Below are 7,029 nucleotides of genomic sequence, written 5' to 3' on the forward strand. Positions count from 1 at the left end.
AAAACAGGATTTTTGCTGCAGGCTTCACCTGCTCCTGCTGTTTGTTCCTCACACAAAGTCTAAAGTGGTTGTGACAACACAACATCCATGTGACTACTAATACAGTTATAACCCAAGGATTCACTTGCACAGTGGCATAAACAGCAGCCACAGATGAACATCTAAGTAAATATGTAAATATCTGCAATATTTAGAATAGAGAAGAGAACTAGAGAAGCAGACCAGTCTCCAGGGAATCCGTTTTCCATGAGGTGTTTGCTCTTCAAAGTTATTGAGTTACAAGCTCACTAAGAGTACTTTTATTTCTTTCATATTTGCTTAGTCTAGGGTGGAAAAGAAAGATGGCACAACATACAGCTATGGTAAAGAAACTATTTCTTGAGTCTTCAGGGTTGAAACTTGAACTGCACAAAGTTTTATGAGCAATATATAGCCTATTTTCTACTTTAAAAGAACAATAGAACAAAGTTCTGAAAAACAAAAACTTCAAATGAAAAATGTACTTAATTTGCTTTACAAAAATGTCTTAATTGGCTATTTTAATTTTCATGCCAGTTGGCATGGCAGAATGCATTACATCTCGTTGATTTGAAATTAGGTCATGGGATCTAATATGAAAATTCTGAATTCTTGGTTGTCCTTTCATGTTATCCATTAACCCAATCCCACTTTCTCTGTAGGCAAGATGGAGTTTTGCCATTATTTTCAATGGGAGCAAGATCAAGGCCACAAGAGACCTCTTGTACTTAAACCAACATGAACAGTGGCTAAGCTCTAGGGCCAGGTTCCCAGTTTTATCGGAGGAAATAACTGTGGCCATGTGCACAGGGGAAAGTTTTACCACTTAGATATCTATAACCCTCCCATCTGAATACTCTTCCAGTATGAGCGGCTTTTTTTCCTTTTCTGGTTTAGCTTCAACTCTTTCCCAATAAACTGAGCTGAAAAAAGGCACAATTATACTAGAATAAAGCGTGCTTGTACAGACTTTATAACAGAATAACTGGGCCTGTTTAAATTCACACCTGAGATTATTCCAAAGCACTTTTTCCATGTAGACAAAGCTTGTGTCTATAAAAGTTCTGTTCTGCAGGACAAACAATTGAGCACAGAAACTGGGCAGCCAGATGCCCACCTGTCTGATTTGTGTGTGCAAAACAGCTAGATTAGTCTTCCCCAATATTGATCAAAAGTTATCAAAGTAAGCACTGTTTAAAACATTAGTCTATGATGGTTCAAATGGCTCTTTCATAAGCTTATTACTTCTGGAAAAAATAAACACAAATCCAAATGCTTTCTAAATCTTCCAGTAGGCCTATTCTGATGCAAACAAACCAAAAAAAAGCAGCTCTTTAAAATGCCCTTTCAAAACTGCTAACTTCCTATGGCATATTGCATTACACTTTATTAATATAGCTACTAGTCTTAAACATACAATATACAACTCACATTTTAGTTTTGTTGTAGTTTTTAAAAAATTCTTTAAGAAGTTGTTTGAAGGTCCAGTGAATCCAGTTCAAACCAAAGTACCAAGCTAAAGTCTGAACAGCTGATAAAATTCAGACTTATGCTGGATTAAAAGAGGAACTACACTGAGCAGAGACAACCTTCCTGCAACAACTGCTTTCAAGTAAGCCATGGCTTAGCAGATTGATAGTGTTGGGGAAACTCTGACAAACTGAAGAACCTTTTTTCTTGGGTTTGGGAACAATTTCCTCTTATGCTCTGCCCTTCTCCACTCTCTAATAGAAGGCATTTTTATGTAGAAAGAAAGGTGAGAAACAAGTGCTCTCTGTCACAGCTTGATAAAAATAAGGATAATTAAATATAAGATCAATTGACCATCATGCCCGTTTTAATAATTTTATGTCCCCTAACGTATCACAGCAATAGATGCAAAACACTAATCCATAGGAAGCACAAAAATCTTCATGTCCATTAATAGCATGTGTGTAGCTGGAGAACCAGCTAAATCCACATTCAACGTTAATGGTATATTTTGTTGCACTGACAACTCCAGACATCAGCAAAACCACTCTGGAAGGGGATTTTAAAGCTTCCCTGATGAGACTTCTCTGCAAAAAACTGAAGGGAAGATGACCCCAAACACACAGTAACAAGAATTCCCTGAGTAAAGATTTGATGGCTGGGGCAACAACAGATCTAAGTATTATCAGCTCCCTTGTGACTAGCAATTCCTAGGCCCTTGCTCCTCTAACACCAAGGGAAGAATGAAGCAATGGACTAAAACAACAGTAGCAGTTCCTGGAACTAAACAGCGAATGACACCAGGAGACAGTGGGAAGGTTAGTGTTGCAATTTGTGGTTGGATTTGTACAGTTGTGTGAACGCTTGTAATGCAGCCACTAAAGGAGTGTCTTAAAATAAGTTTGCCATGTGTCCTCTCCCACTAGGCTATATATTGCTGAAAGAACATATTTGTCTTAATTGAGAAGTCATTTACTGTTCTGTGAATCTATTCCTTCTGGTATGCTCTGTACAGACTTGCCAGCAGCTACTTATTCAGACTGCTGCTTGTTCTAATGCTGTATTTCTGGCACAACAGCCAATAGGCTCTCTGCTGTTCAATTACTGTTTCAATTCCATACTATTTAACTTCATCTGCATTCAAAGAGATTCATGGTTGACGCCTCTCAACCTAATAGCAGACTGCAGTAGGGCATTCATCCTATGCTACAAAATCCTTTTACTTTCTAGTTTTATTGTTTTTATAACTGTCTGCAAAACCCGGGTTCTAGGAAATATCCCCATCCATGTAACAAACTGATCATCTTTAAGTAGCTAATGTCACAGAGAATATATTGTCTATGCCGCTAAGTGGGCCCCATGTAGAATTGTTGACTGTCCAAGAATTCTTAAGTACAACATTCTTAGGATAGTCTTTAATACAAGACCTTGCACAGAGAGCTTGTAAGTGAAGCATGTAAAATTGTGGGGATCTCACTTCCACATTTACATAATTGATTTAGAAGCTTTCTTTGCCAATGGTCTTCTATTAAGAAGATATATATGGACTGCCCTAAGAAATCCACAGGCCTTTTTTCCCTGAATAAACTGCACAGCTGTTGCCCACAGGGCATTTCCAATGGTGATGAGTGGGAGCACTAGTATAGACCAGCTACTGGTCAAAGCAGGTCTAGATAACATAGTGATACCTTGTCTACACTAGAGCTCCCACTATAGCTACCAATAACATTTTAGGGTAAGGCCTAAATGCCCTGCTTGTTACATCAAATGTGGGAATGCTTCTACTCAAACTATGACTAGCTATCTTAGGTAGCGAGTGACTCAAATGAAATTGTTCTAAAAGTTGGGTACTTAATAGGAGTAAACTAATTAGGTAGGGACTGTCTCCTACAATCAGTAGAAATGCACATTGAAGCCCAAATATGCTAGGCAATCCTGACCGAGGCCTCTGCCTGGTACTGTAATACAAATATCTTCCTGGCACTGTATTTGTAATAGCCATAACCAGGCTTGGAAAAGACCAGTCTGCTTGCCATCATGGTGGCATTCGAGGCTGGTATATTTCAATAGGCAACACACCTGTTCTTCAATTGAGCTTTATATTGACAATTTTTAAAGATTAATATTCTGATTGTTATAAGAGAACAGAGAGATCCTCAAAACCTCAATTTTGTAAGACTAGAGCATGAGGCTGACAAAATGTGAAGACAGAAAACAAAGAGGTATAACAGAAGTATCTTGTGAGTAGTAGTAACCCAGAAATTACAGTCAGCACCATGGCAACATTAACCCTTCAGAGAAGTGATGTTAGAGCCTTCTAACAATTCAAAGTCCCCTTTCCAGCAGGATTACTTCTCCCTCTCTGCATGTTATCAATACCTAATATTTGTTAAAAAGCCTAGCATGATCTTTTAAATAATAGCAGAGAACTACCTGAGTCTACTTAAGGTGCCTATGTCCCTGCCATAGATCGATAATGTATTTATCCTCATTTATCCACTGTGAGGTAGGGAAGCACTACAGTACTAGTTCTGCAGATGGCAAATAGTTCTACAGATGGCAAACTGAGGTACAGAGAGGCTAAGTGACTTCCCAAAGACTTAGGAAGCCTACAGTAGAGCAGGGTATTAACCCCAGGTCTCCCAAGTCCTAGGCTAACACCTTAACCATTGGACCATTCTTCCTTTGAACTTGAGTGACTGATTATTCTGCCTTTTATTTATCTGGCGCTCTAATGTGCTTATTTCTGCTCTTTGACTCAGGTTTGTCCTTTGCTTTAATCTGGTCCTTTTCCTTTTAATTCTCTTTGACTTTGCACTGGCTCTTTTCTTTTTCTTTGTCTTTTTTTCTTAGTCTCTTAATTTTTCACTAATTTTAATCTTGGTTTCTCTTTTTTCCTCTTGTCTTTAGACTGGCCTTTTTTTTTTTTTTTTTTTTTTTGCCTGAATTTTTTGTTTGTTGGAGTTGATTTCCACATCCTCTAGCTCAGGCCTCCTTGAGGGGGTTGATTCGCCATTCAGAATGTCTTGTCCAGTATGACAACACAGATCATCCTTTGCTGTGTGATTGAATCCATTGTAAGATTTCTCACTGTCTACTCTAAACCTCTAGTAACAGTCTTGTCTGCCAGGTATCATATGAGGCCTGGATCTGGCTTAATCTTCCTATGTGCCGCAGCAGCTTGCAAGCGCTGTAGTGAGCCAGACTTCATAAAAGTGAGACCCCCCCTCCCCCCAGAAGAGTCCAAAATGTGTGCAACCTCTGACTATCTTTGCTTTCATTTGTCGTAAGACGTTGATGGTTTTCAAACTGGTTAAATTTGCTGTTGAGTCCACTGCAGAGTTATGATTACAATCTTCTGCAAGGTGCTTCTTCCGTGGTTGTGGAGAAACTTCTTTTTCAGGACTGCCACAAATAGAAGTTCAGTAACTGAGGCTACTGTGGAACATCTGGCAAAGGAGGAGTGTCTCTTCTCGCTGGTTCTTTCTCACCTTTCCAGCGCTATTGCAGTCAAACACTGGCAGTTCTAGAATCCTTTCTGTTGGGGACTCTTTTTTTCCACTGGTTCTTTTCTGCCACTCTCTGAAGATTTTCATAATACTTCATAGTGATCCCTTCCTGACATTCAATGCATGCAGCTTCCTGAGCTGGACGTGTTTCCAGAAACAAAGGGTTGTTACTATATACATCTTTTAATTCCCCCTTCTTTGTCACTTGTCCTTGAAGTCTGTGAGAGCCACTCTGGCTTTATTTGTGAGCTTTCTTCTGTTGTTGACACTCATTCCACTAAAATTTGCATCCTCCTATTTCCCTTTTTTCAATGGAGGTTACAGACTTCCCAATTAAATGTACTTGAAGTGGTTCTTTTGCTATTTCATACATTATCTTCTGATCAGAAGTGAAGCCTGATTCATCAGTCATCTGCCTCATCTCTGATGGTGCAGGCAAATTACAATATGACATGGTAACCTGAAAGAGACAGGGAACACCAGCACTACTTGTGACTGTAGTGAGACTTAATTCTGAGTGCTTTCCACTCTATAATGCTCCTTGCATGCACAGCACTTTTGTCTTCAGACTTAATTAATCCTCCCCACCCTTGCTATTTTGGTAGATGTTATCTTGTTGGGTAGATTTGGGACAGTGAGCAGAGAGCCATAGAAACAATGATTAGTGTGAGAATCTATAGCTGGGAGCTTTTCGTCAGCTTTTGTCAACACTTGAAGAAATTAGCCTGTTTCCATCACGTAATGACACTTCCTTGTAAATCCGAACACAGCTAAAGAAATGCATCCCTTGTGCCAAATGTTTTGGCTAAATGCCATCTCTGGTGTTCTGGCTTTGTCCAGATGAATGTTCCCTGTCAGACTGAAATCTAGTAAGGGAGGACAGAAATATTGTAATTATCTAATCAACTTCCCTTTTGATTGTAAAGCAAATGCAATTCTTTAATACTCTGGTTTTACTATAGCCATTAATTAACTTGTGCAATTACAGCAAAACTGAGTTGAGATGAAGTACTTGCATTTTATGTTACTTTACTCCCCTCTAGTGGTTTTCTATAGGATGCATTTCATGTTACATGATTCATCACAATAGACTTGAGAAGATGATGAGTTACGGCATTCCAAAGAACAAATGTCTGCAATTAATTTTTTTTTCCCCTTCCATACTTCCTTTCTTTCTATAGGGTCAGACCCATTCACGCAATGGCTTGGAGTTCTCTTTCCTATAGAACAGCCATCTACCTAAAATCAGCTGTCATGTATGTGCTATGTTAACCGTAGCTAATAATTAAAGGCGAGATTGTATGCATGTATTTAAAAGGCTAAAATTGACAAATAAATCCCAGAGATGTTTTTGTGCAGATAGTACACATGATGCCCTCATTAATGTTAACACACAGCTCAAATAGCACAGCCAAAAGCTATGGAAACTTTGGGAGGGGCTCCTCGTGTTACATTTAATATGGCCTCCTCCAGCAGACAAAGAGAAATGAGTGCTTGTGTGATAATATTGAAGACATCTAGGTCTGCAATTATTTTCATACCTCCTCAGGACTGGCTCCTTCCTAAGTCACTGATTATGTAACATGCAGTAAAGAAGTGTGCAACACAGGCCAAATAAACTGCTGTAGTATTATGAACAGATCTTTGGTCCATGTTTCCTTGCATGCTTCAGGCTGTACTCTGTAGTTGTAGAACGGGCTTTTTTTGGTGTTTGAGGGGAGAGGGGTATAGGTATAATGAGAGAAGTTCAATCTTTGGCACCATTTCCCATTAGAAATGCAGCTCCTTTGAAATCGAAACGCTTCATGAAATTGTGGTGATTTTTCACTGAAATTTCATTTTGGAAGGAAAAAAAGGGGGAATAAAGTTCTGGTTGTCAAAATGTCCTATTTGGACACTTTTTTGGAAAAGTATTTCAATTTTTGTTTTGAAATTACTTTTTCTTTTGAAATCTTAATGTTTGGATCTATCTGAAACTAATATTTTTCAGAATTTTTCTTTCTCAGAATTTTGAAATTTTGGGGTTTTCTGA

Source organism: Emydura macquarii, unplaced genomic scaffold (assembly GCF_026122565.2).
Source record: "Emydura macquarii macquarii isolate MOO-44397 ecotype Brisbane River unplaced genomic scaffold, CSIRO-AGI_Emac_v2 contig_1644, whole genome shotgun sequence".
Classification (NCBI taxonomy): domain Eukaryota; kingdom Metazoa; phylum Chordata; order Testudines; family Chelidae; genus Emydura; species Emydura macquarii.